The following is an 11,705-nucleotide window of genomic DNA, read 5'->3' as shown; positions in this document are numbered from 1 at the left end:
TATTTGTACCCAATCAGACATCTAGTACCCTAGTGCAACCAGGAAGACATCGTTAGTTGATTAAGCATGTGATAGATAGAAACAATAGCTGATTTTGTAAGCTAATTTTATATGGGTGAAAACCAACTGTAACTCTATATGGGTGAAAATTAAATTGCTAATTTCTATTGCTGCCTTGTTTAGGATCTGCTAGAAACTTTTTATTTCATATAACATTACCGGTTATCTCTATTTCATGACTCTTTTTTTTTTTTTGCCTATGCACTTATCGTAATTCAAGGGGGGGCATAGTCCATTTGAATTAATCGGCAGGACAGTGATTGGTTCAGCACAGCCGGCAGAACAAGAAAGTCCAGAATATATAACTTGTGTAACTAATACAGTCAACACATAGACTAAAATGATTTGGTCCGAGCAAGATAGGTGATGTGGGTCAAGTTGAAGCTTATTTCGGGCCGTTGAAACAACATATTGAAAGAGTATATGATTTCCACTTAAAAAGTCATAAACATAAAAGTTGTAGAACTCATTAAGATCTACAACTTCTATTTTGGTCATTTCTCCATCCGACTTTGTTTGAATAGTTCAAAATTTGAATTTCAAAACATAAGAACTTCGAATGGAATTTTGGTGTAGTAAATTATCTTAAATGAAAAAGTTGTCAACAACAAATTTATACAACCCATCGAGATACACAACTTTTAGTTTGGTTATTTCTCCATCCGGCTTTGTTTGAACAATTTAAAATTTAAAATTCAAAATTTGAGAATTTTAAATAGAATTTTGAGATAGTAACTTATTTCAACTGAAAACGTCGTCAACAACAAAGTTGTAGAACACATCGAGATCTAGAACTTTTGTTTTGGTCATTTCTACATCCGAGATCGTTTGGGTAATTCAAAATTTGAATTTCCGAATATGAGAACTTTAAAAAAGAATTTTGGGATAGTAAATGATTTCAAATGAAAGCGTCGTCAACAACAAAGTTGTAGAAATAATCGATATCTACAACTTTTGTTTTTGGTCATTTTTCCATCTGACTTTGTTTTAGCAATTCAGAGTAAATAATATTACGAATAAAACAAAACTATTCTAGATTCTAACACATAAGAGCATAGTATTGTAGTGGTCATGTGTGCGGCATTGGAATCAGGAGGTCATAGGTTTGATTCTCCAATGTTGCACAATTTTTTTGATGACTGAGAAAACCAACATATAGCTCCATGCCCACGTCAGCATGCCACGGTGGCATCAAATGTGGCAAAGAGGCATCGTGATGAATTTTAGATGTCAATAGTGACGATCCATGAATTTTGTCACAGAATCTGGACCTAAGGTTAGGCTTCAAGAGAACCCGTATCTGATTCTAGTAATCTTTGACGAGAAAAAAAAATATGTCATAAAAAAACTGTCATGGATCACCACAATTCTTGTAGTGGCAACTACTAGCATTCTTCTACTCCCTCCGTCCCAAATTTTAAGTCATTCCAATTTTTTCGGAAAGTCAAAACATCTTAAGTTTGATCAAATTTATATAATAAAATAATAATATTTATGATACCAAACAATATCATTATTAGATTCTTTATTAATTATATTTTCATAGTATACCTATTTGATGTCTTAATTTTTTTGTAATTTTCTCTATAATTTTGGTCAAACTTGAAATGCTTTAACTCTCCAAAAAAAGTTAGAATAACTTATAATTTGGGATGGAGGGAGTACTTGCTAAAATATGCTAATGCTAAGTACTCCCTCTGTTCTAAATTTGTGACTTTTTTAGGTATATAGTTTTTACTATATACCTAAATACATATTATGTCCGTTAAAAACTATGCATCTAGAAAAGCTAGAACAACTTACAATTTAAAACGGAGGGAATACATCTGTTGCTAGGTAACCTATTCGGATCCACTCTTACTAATTTTTAGTTTTTAGCTATTAGATCCATAAACATGGCCTAAGGTTTCAAGTTATTGCTAATAGCTCAAGTGCTCAACGTAGTTGGATGGCCTAATACGTTGTTGGAACCCAAATATACATCACAGGCAATTATATTTCCATGCATGACAAAAACAATATTTACTTCATTCTACCGTAGTCATCACTCATCAATCCAAGTATATATGTCAAACATAGTATACGTGTCGGTGTTTTGTCGACCGACTAGTAAATTTGTATGATCGTCGCGCTACTCCAAGAAGACGATGATAGCATCCAAAAGACACATTATACTGGTTCAGGTCGGAGCCCTACGTCTAGTCTCAGAGAAGATCGAGTGTGTATTCCTCGGTTGAATGCTCTGAAGTTCTTATAATGGGGTATGCAGAAAGAGTGGAAAGAGGTAGAAGAGTGGAGAGGGACTGCCCGAATGAAGGGTTCGAGAGTCCGTCCCCTTGGAAGGGTGCCCTAGCTGTCCTTATATAGAGTCCAGGGCCAGACCACGTACAAAGAGATAGGTTCTCCCGACCTAGGGGTCGTGAGCCTAAGGGAGGAAACCTAGCTAACTTGGCTTGCTAGGAACGCCGTCTTGTCTTAGTATAGTGCATGTCCGGGCATGGCCGTCGTCATGGTCTTGTGCCCACGTCATGGCATGGGGTGGGGTGGTGCTACTGTACCAGTTGTGGCGGCACTATAGACATGGTGATGGTTCGCCAGCCGTCCTGTGCGACGTGGTCTTCGCCGTGGCCTTCGTCATCGCCTCCTGATCTCCTTGGGACGTCGTACGGGAGTTGATAGCCACCCTCGGGCCATCGGTCGTCTTGCTGCTTGCGGAGCCGACGGCCATGACCTCGAGCTCCGGGGTCGTGACCTTCATTGGCTAGGATGGCCCCGAAAGTCAAGGCCGCTGTCGTGAACCCCATCCCGTAGTGGGTGGGGTCGTACACCCATCTTGTCGGACCATATTTGGACGGTGGGTCACCATACTGACCGCCACTGCCTGGCGGTGTTGTCTTGTCTGCACTACGTGGTGCGGGGATGGTGTCTGAACGTGCTGAGGGGACTGTTGTCCCCTCGGTCCTTGCGGGGTTAGTGAGGCGTGCCTGTTCTTGTCAGAGAAGGCATGTCTGGCCGAGTCTGATCTCTCCCCATTCCTCCCAGGGGTCAGGACGGGGGAGAGGTCGTGTGGTGTTGCGCGGCGTGTGGTGAAGGCAGATAGAGGAAGTCGTGGCCGACTCCCGCCTTGGTACTTGGCCCAAGTCCACATAGCTTAGCTAGGGCTTATACTAGCTAGTGTACTGCGGGTCACCCATATGGCTAACTAATCGGTGTCTTGAGATACCCGGGGTATTATAACCCTGACAATACATATATATATATATATATATATATATATATATATATATATATATATATATATATATATATATATATATATATATATATATATATATACATCAAAGTTTTCAACTCATAAGTTCCATGAATTCTCTAATAATCATCTTTGTTTAGTTATAGCCTGGAAAAATCTACAAAATCTCGGTACTCTGGCCGTGCTAAATCAGAGGTATCATCATGATATTTCCCTTGTAAGTGAATTATTTCTTTCATGATGAACCGGCATGTGTCCTTACATGTGTTTATGATGTCAACGATATACCTACAAAGAAAGTTTATAGTCATCATGTCCTTACATGTGTTTATGATGTCAACGATATACCTACAAAGAAAGTTTATAGTCATCATATATTTACAAGTGTCAAATCACCAATGCATTTGCAATGTACACATAGTCATCATATATTTACAAGTGTCAAGTGACCAATGCATTTGTAACGTACACTAATGATAACATTTATGTGACAATAACTTTGCTAGGGTTCGTGGTGTATCACCCAGTTTGTCTAAGAAACTCGCACAAGTAGTACCCCATAGAGGACCGATCCAAATACTTGCTTGTGGCACTATATAACAAGTGGCAAGGGGTTATTTAGTTGTTACATATACATATATACTAGACATGTATGATATTTATTTAAAATTTACCGGATATTTGATCCGTGCGGTCTTGATTGTCGTTTTATATCGTATTTTCCACCCATGAACTTATACCACTTGTATGCCTTGCAGACCTCGAATAAAATCACCAAGTCATTTTTTGACTTATTGTTGTATAAGTGTAAATAATTTTTCATGCATGCTCTGCGGGTAATCTAGTGAGTCAAGGACCAACATCCTACCATCCTTGGGATAAATCATTATACAAATCCAATGGTCGCTGCCTGAATTTAATTAATTATGTTAAGATAGTAATTTTGTTAATTATTAACAGAGTCAAGCACCAGAATACCGGAAGTTGTATGGAGCCACTACGCAATTCCTATCTTGAAATTTAAGAAATGTGTTTCCTATGTAGGTGGCCACGGCAAGGTCGAGGTCTTATTGCATCTTCACTTTAATACTCACAATTTCCTTGTCGGTCTTACCCTGAAGTTTATCGTTACTTGTCCGATTATCAATGTATGTTGGCCCTCACTTATTCTCATTGGGCGCCTAGTGGTGCCTGCTACTTATGAACTGTCAGTGAAAAAATGGTTGACATCACGAAAAATCGATTCTGTACTAGTGTCCCCAGCCTTTTTTCAGAGGAAGCTATCTTTGCGTCTGCAAGCTATTCTGACCATCTTCAAAACCACTACTCCCTCTGTCTCTTTTAAGTGTCACATTATTCGTGCCGGTAAAACTTTCATAAATTAACTAGATTTGTAAAAATATTAGCACATTTGTATCTTCAAATAATTTTATTACAAAAATTAATTTAACGATATATCTAATGGTATTAATTATATAACATAAATATTAATATTCTTTATTATATATTTGGTTAAAGTTGAGTATGTTTAATTTCTCGAAAAGCGAGAACCATGGTTAAAAACGGATAGGAGTATGTGAGCTGATTTTTTTATGGGCCATGCTAGCGCTGGTACGTCTGGACGCACGCGCGCGTGCCTAGACGCCCTCGCACTGGCATGCTGCTACACTTGCTGGCTTGTTGCGCCTGCCCGCGTGCTTCGCGCCCAGCGCTTGCTCTGGCTGGGTCCGCGCCGCTGGTTTGCCACGCCCCAAGCGTGCTGCTGCGCCTGCCCACATGCTTCGCTCCCCCGCGTGCTGCTTCTACGCCTGCACAGGAGACCATGTGCGTGGGGCCCGCGCCAGCTGCATGCGAGAGAAAGAGGGTGGGAGCACAGCGTGCGCACCCGTGTTGACCCTGGCTGCATACTCCACCGAGGGGGACCAAGCCTAGTGGTGCAGGGCGCCTGGTTCTGCGTCCGTTGGGTGCTGGCCCGCTCTATCGCTCTGCATGCGCGTATGCACTTTAACTAGGGAGTGCTCGGCCATTTGGGCACTGAACGCCCATTGCGTGCACGTGCACGTCCGACTATTGGAGCTGGCCCGCATGACAGAGATAGACACCACTGGATGTGTGTGTGCAGCGCTGCGTGCTTGCGAACCAGAGCATGTGGGGAGCAGCACCTGCTACAACATACTGAAACTAGGTGAAACAATTGAAACATTCATTTGCAACATATGTGTGTATAACCACTGCAATATATACAACATCCAGATAAAACACTTGCAACAAACATCTAAAATAGGTGAAATATTTGGAACATACACTCGCAACATACGTATATAGCCACTGCAACATATGCAACATCTAGATGAAACATTTAGAAAACACACTTGCAACATACGTGTATAGCAACTGCAACATATGCAACATCCAGATGAAACACTTGCAGCATACGTTTGAAACAGCTGAAACATTTGAAACATACACTTACAACACACGTGTATAGCCATTGCAACATATGCAACACCAGATCTACTTTTGCAACATCCAGATGAAACATATGCAACATACATCTGAAACACATGAAAACATACGGTTGCAATATGTATTCGTCTACTTGCTGCCGCCCAACAAAGGTTGACGCGGGCATGGGGGAGCGCAGCGCAAGGCGCGTGCGACGCGCGGCGCGAGGCACAAGGCGCGGGCGGCGCGAGGCACGAGCGGGGTGCGCGGCACAAGGCGGGTACGGCGTGAGGCGGAGGGGCACGTGGCGCGAAGAGGGTTCGGCGTGAGGCGCAGGGGGCGTGGCACGAGGTGGTTCTGCTCCGGTGGCAGCATCCAGATTTTTTTTTCAATAAATAATGGGACAGTTAGACCTGGTCCGCAGGTCAACGAAGGCGCGCGTCCGGCTCGGTAGAGAGCATTATCGGGTTTTTTTTTATTTTGACAACGATTTGTGAGCTGATTCGGAATTTTGGACATGCGATGGAGATGTTGTCACCTTGGGCCGTTGGGCGTGGGCTTACCTCCCTTTGCTATCGATCTGACAAACTATAGATGCTTTTACTTGTGTGTCATTAAAAAATTTATAATTACGTATAAGCTATTATAAAAGTTAAGCTCCCACGAGTGCTATCGTTCTGAACTTCTTTGCTCTCCAGGCCATTCCGTCTATGTTCTGTTTGTTTTTCACCGTTTGGCAGCCCTTACATGTGGGCCCGGTAAGTGTAAACGTCCAAAATACCCTTCTCTTGTTGTATCATCTTACTTCTTTCTCTCTCTGTCTAGTGCCAAGCTGTCAGCGACCCGGCTCCACCTTCCTCTTCACTGTGTGCCAGCCTTGCGCCGCGTCGACGACGACGCGCTAGCGCTCGCGGCGGCCGAGCGGAGCTCCCCCGCACGCGTGCCCGCGGCGAGCGGGCAGAGCTCGCCTGCGCCGCCCAGCTGGAGGAGGCACATGGATGAACACACGGCACGGTAGTCGGCAGGCACTCTACAACTCGATCGTGTGGCAGCAGATGCAGATCCAACTGGCAGGGAGGGAGAGGGAGGCACTCAGGCGCACGACTACTTTAAAAGCCGACGCGCCCTGCTCGTCGGTCACCGCCGCAGATCCATTACAACCACGGCATAGGCGCTAGTTATTCATTGATCGATCCCTGATCGATCGGAGTTGCACGACGAAGCTAGCTAGCTACCTGCTTCTTATTTGAAGATGTTCTTCGGAGCAGTGCAGCACGCCCTTAGGTATGACTATGACTATGATCGACCTCAACTTGAATTGTTTGTTCTTGGATCGAGATCGACAACTAGCAAGGACATTGCTTCTTTTTCGTTCTTGCTTGCATTGGGTTCTTCAATCCGATGAGACTCACTCAATTAGAGCGGTGTGTGTGTGGTGTGGTGTGGTGTATTTGTCACACGCAGGGAAAGAGCCGAACCGGTGGGCCTATCTAGCATCAGCGTCACTGCTGCCGCTTCTCCACGGCCGCAGCAGACTCACAAAGGTGCCCGTCACCCCGTCCTCATCGTATTCCTTCGGCGCTTTACGTAGCATCTGATGAGTCACGTCAACGGCCACAACCAGCGTAGGGAGGCGGCATCCGCGGCGCGCGGGCGATCTCCACCGGGAGCCGGCGAAGCCTACGGACACCACCTCGAGCACTCGGGACGGCAACAAGGGCAGAGAACCTGGCCGTAGCGCGGAGCTCCCTCGGCCCTCGTGTGCACGGGAAAGAGAAAGAGAAAGAGCAAGTTTAGTTGGCCGATAAACAAACCACACTATAAAGTAAAATGGTCATTTCACATATCCATTTGCCGTTAAATAGAAAAACGAACGGAACAGCTAACCAACCAAATTTAGAACAGTGGCACTCGTCGAGGTTCAACTTTTTTAATGAGTTGCGCGCGATTACGAACTTTTTTTAATGCCACTGAAAGCCTCCGAACTATACACATGACAGCCATGTTGCGCTCCAGCCGCCACCACAAATTCACCCCTTCTTCACCGCCGGCCTCCTTCCGCTCCCCCCATCTCCGCCGTATCCGGCCGTTTCGGCCCCCAACCCTTGCATCCGCGAACCCTCCGCCGCCGCCATCGCCACTACCTTTTCCATTCCCGTCGCCAGGCGTCCATGGCGGTGGCGGCACAGCGCCAGCGGCAACGGCGCCGGCGACGTTGTCCAAGACCTTCCTACGGTGGAATCCGATGGCAACGCCACCGTCGGGGGGAAGAAGAGCTTCTGGGGAGCGGTTAGCCTCATCATCGGCACGGCGGTCGGGCCGGGCATGCTGGGCCTGCCGTCCGCCACCATCCTCTCCGGCCAGGCGCCCTCCGCGGCCGCCACCCTGCTCTCCTGGGTCTACGTCGTGTCCTCCATCGTCCTCGTCGCCGAGCTCAGCTTCGCTGCCATGGCGCGTGACGGCGTCGACGAGGTGAGCTTCACGGGACTTGCGTCGAGCACCCGGGGGGCGGGCCTTGGCGCGGTCGTCGCTGTCGTGTACGCCGCGCTCAGCTTCTCCCTGCTCGTCGCCTGCGTCGCCGGCATCGGCTCGCTCGTCTCGCAGCTGTTCCCCGGGGTGAACTCGGTCCTGGCCAACGCCCTGTTCCCCTGCTTCGCCGGCGTCCTCATCGCCTTCTTCCCCTTCAAGGCCGTTGACGGTACCAACCGAGCCCTCTGTGTCCTGATGCTAGTTTCGATTACCGCTCTCGTGGTGACTGGCGTGTCCGTTGGCCGGGCCAGCTTGCTGAGATCTCTCAGCTACGCTAGCTGGAGTCCAGGCGCGATCCTGCCGGCCATACCGGTGACCGTGCTCACGCTCGGATTTCATGTCATCACTCCGTTCATCTGCAAGATTGTGGGGGACTCGGTGTATGATGCTCGGAAGGCGATATTAATTGGGGGCGCTGTGCCATTGGTCATGGTGCTTTCATGGAATGCCGTCATTCTCGGGCTGGCTAGTGCTGGTGGCAATGCTGGGTTTGATGACCCTATTAAGCTTCTTCTCTCCAGCTGCTCTGCCTGCTGTTCGAGGCTTCGCTTTTGCTGCACTGGCGACGAGCCTGATAGGGTATGCAGTGAGCTTTCCGAAGCAGTTGGCGGACACAGTGGAATTGATCCTTCAGAGGTTTTCTCAGAAGCAAGGAAGTGTGCACCAATCAAATGCTAGCAGTGGCAGAAATGGGGCGATTCTGACATGGACGGTGCTGATCATTCCCATCTTTATTGCATCGTTCTTCTCAGCAGCCTTCTCTAAGGCACTGGATTTTGCTGGGGTTTATGCAAACTGCTTCCTATTTGGGATTCTGCCTCCTGTTATGGCCTGGATCCATCAGTCACAGAAGAAAAAGAGGTAAGCTATGACATACAATTTATAGCTGTCAACATCAGTAGTATAACTGTAAAAAATCAAACGAAACATTTGCATACATCAAGTGCAGAGTAGTAGTTAATATAGATATAGAGCATTGTGAATCTCTGAAATGGTGACAAGTGGAGTAGTTGCATTTGCATACATTAATCTGTAGTCTATCAGAATTGGTGCTCAGTAACTAAGTACCTAAAATTAAGTGACCCTTTATTTCTGACAAGACAATAAATCAGGGGTCAGCTTCAAGAAGGCACTTAGTTCATTTTGTGTCTTACTACTAAATTAGCCTCAGGCAAGTATTGTACATATCATTTCTGGTCCTGACTTGTACCTCCTTTAAGTTTTTCTGGATGTGAACCTATCATTGTTTGGACCACTGCTATCGAAAGGTTCAGTTGTGCAACAAGTGATCTTACTTCATCATTTTCAGTTAACCAGTCATCGATGTTGTATCACTTTAGGCATACAAAACTTACGCGTACCACTTGCATTCAGATCAAATGATAGCCTCTTTTGTCTTTACTTGTATGAGTAAAATTATTTGATCTATCTGATAAGGTTTAAGCAGTCATTTTTTTAATGTAGCAAAATATCTTATTGTGTAAAAGGTGATATAGACCTAATACTGGTAGGTTGAGCTTATAGACTAGACTGTTAGTCTGTAGACTCTAGATGATGTTTACTTATGATTGTCACTTAAGTGTTTATGAATATTGAACGCAATTTTGATTATCTGTTTCATCCTTTAGATCTCCTGATTCATGTGAAGATATTTTGCCTGGTGGAAATGCTGCTCTCATGATACTTTTCGTTATTGCTGTTGTCCTAGCAATCTGGCACTAGTAGAAGGTAAGGGCATCAGGGACTCAATTTGTTTCTTTGTAGACCGTTCATCAGTGAATCGAAAGCACTAAGGCGGTTAAAACTTTCAGCTTTTCAATATTCATGGCATCATGTTTCAATTCCTCTCCCTATATTTCTTCTTTATTTGTTCCTCAATTCATTGCTAATTAACTATTTACCCATCGAAATTTCTCTTTTATAAGATTCTAGTGAAACCAATTGTCTTTTATATCAAGATTGCATGTTCACTTCTAAACTAATGAATTTACGGAATGCATCTTTTTTTCATGTTTTGGTGAACCGGAAAATGGGCAAAATGCATGCCTGTTACCTGCAAGTGTTAAATCACTCTAAAACTGAGTTAGTTTCTGGTCAAATTGCTTGTCCCAATTCAAAATTAGGTCCATACAGCTGCTGATTTGACAAGCTAACTTTTAACCAAAAGAAGATTAACTTAGTAAACCTATTTGGACGTACTGCCTTAGATCTTACTACTGTTCTAGGTAACTGTCACTCTGCGGGATGGACTTGTGATTTCCCAAGTGTTTAGAGTAAAACAGTGAAAACAGTTTCTTCTTGCCCCCTGTGACTGTGAGGCCGTGATTCCTTGCTGCCAAGGCTATTTGATGCAGGTGTTTTATCAGAGCAAATGAGCAATGTTTCCTTGACCTCTCACCCATATGTTGTTCTATTACTTCATACTTTATTGTTGTTTTACTTAGAGCAATATTTCAATGTCATTAGAAATTTAGAATGCTAGTGGCTCATCACGTGAGATACGTGGGGTAACCCAATTCGTGAGCAGTGTGGAACTCCACTTTGACGTGGCCTGCAGGCTGGCCGACACGGCACGACAAGCAGACAACCCTCTGGCCGGCCACGCATGAGGTACTGGATCCATCCGCACGTGTTTGTTTCGCAGCATGCATGCATCAGCACTCCGCAGACTGACAGGATTCACAGCGGTGGGAAGGGGCTGCTGTGGCTGCATCTGGAGAGTCAGACACCCGAAGACGACTGCGGATGGCCCGTGTGGCTGCTGCCTGCATCCTCGATCAGTCCTCACACACCGTGCAGCCAGCTGGGCCATGCATGTCTGACTGACAACCAGCGACGGCGCTCGCTGCTTGCCTGTGCCTGAATCCCTAAACTGACGCTCCGCTCTGATCCATATCATTAGTATAATTTATAGCTGTCAACATTAGTATAACTGTAAAAATTCAAACGAAATATTTTAATACATCAACTGCATAGTACTAGTAGTAAATATAGAGCATAGTGAATTTCTGAAATGGTGACAAGTGCAGTAGTTGTGTTTGCATAGTTTAGTCTGGTACAGTCTATCAGAATTGGTGCTCGGTAACTAAATACCTAAAATTAATTGACCTTTTATTGCTGACAAGACACTAAATCAGAGGTCAGCTTCAAGAAGGCACTTAGTTCATTTTGTGTCTGACACTCTTACTACTAAATTAGCCTCAGTGTTGTCCGTATCATTCCGACCCTGACTTGTACCTCCTTTTCAGTCTTTCTGAATGTGAACCTATCATTGTTTGAACCACTACTATCGAAAGGTTTAGTTGTGCAACAAGTGATCTTACTTCATCATTTTCAGTTAACCTGTCATCGACGTTGTATCACTTTAGGCATACAAAAGCTCCCTGTACCACTTGTATTTGGATCAAATGATAGCCTC

The 11,705-nt window shown here is 44.9% G+C and overlaps 1 pseudogene; it reads left to right on the top strand.

Moving 5' to 3' along the window:
• The first annotated feature begins 7,760 nt into the window (after window positions 1-7,760).
• On the top strand, window positions 7,761-10,420 carry LOC136545445 (uncharacterized; annotated as a pseudogene).
• The last annotated feature ends 1,285 nt before the right edge of the window (window positions 10,421-11,705 follow it).

This window comes from Miscanthus floridulus, chromosome 3 (genome assembly GCF_019320115.1).
Source record: "Miscanthus floridulus cultivar M001 chromosome 3, ASM1932011v1, whole genome shotgun sequence".
Classification (NCBI taxonomy): domain Eukaryota; kingdom Viridiplantae; phylum Streptophyta; class Magnoliopsida; order Poales; family Poaceae; genus Miscanthus; species Miscanthus floridulus.
Note: the sequence above shows the minus strand (reverse complement) of the source record. Positions and strands in the feature narration are given on the sequence as shown.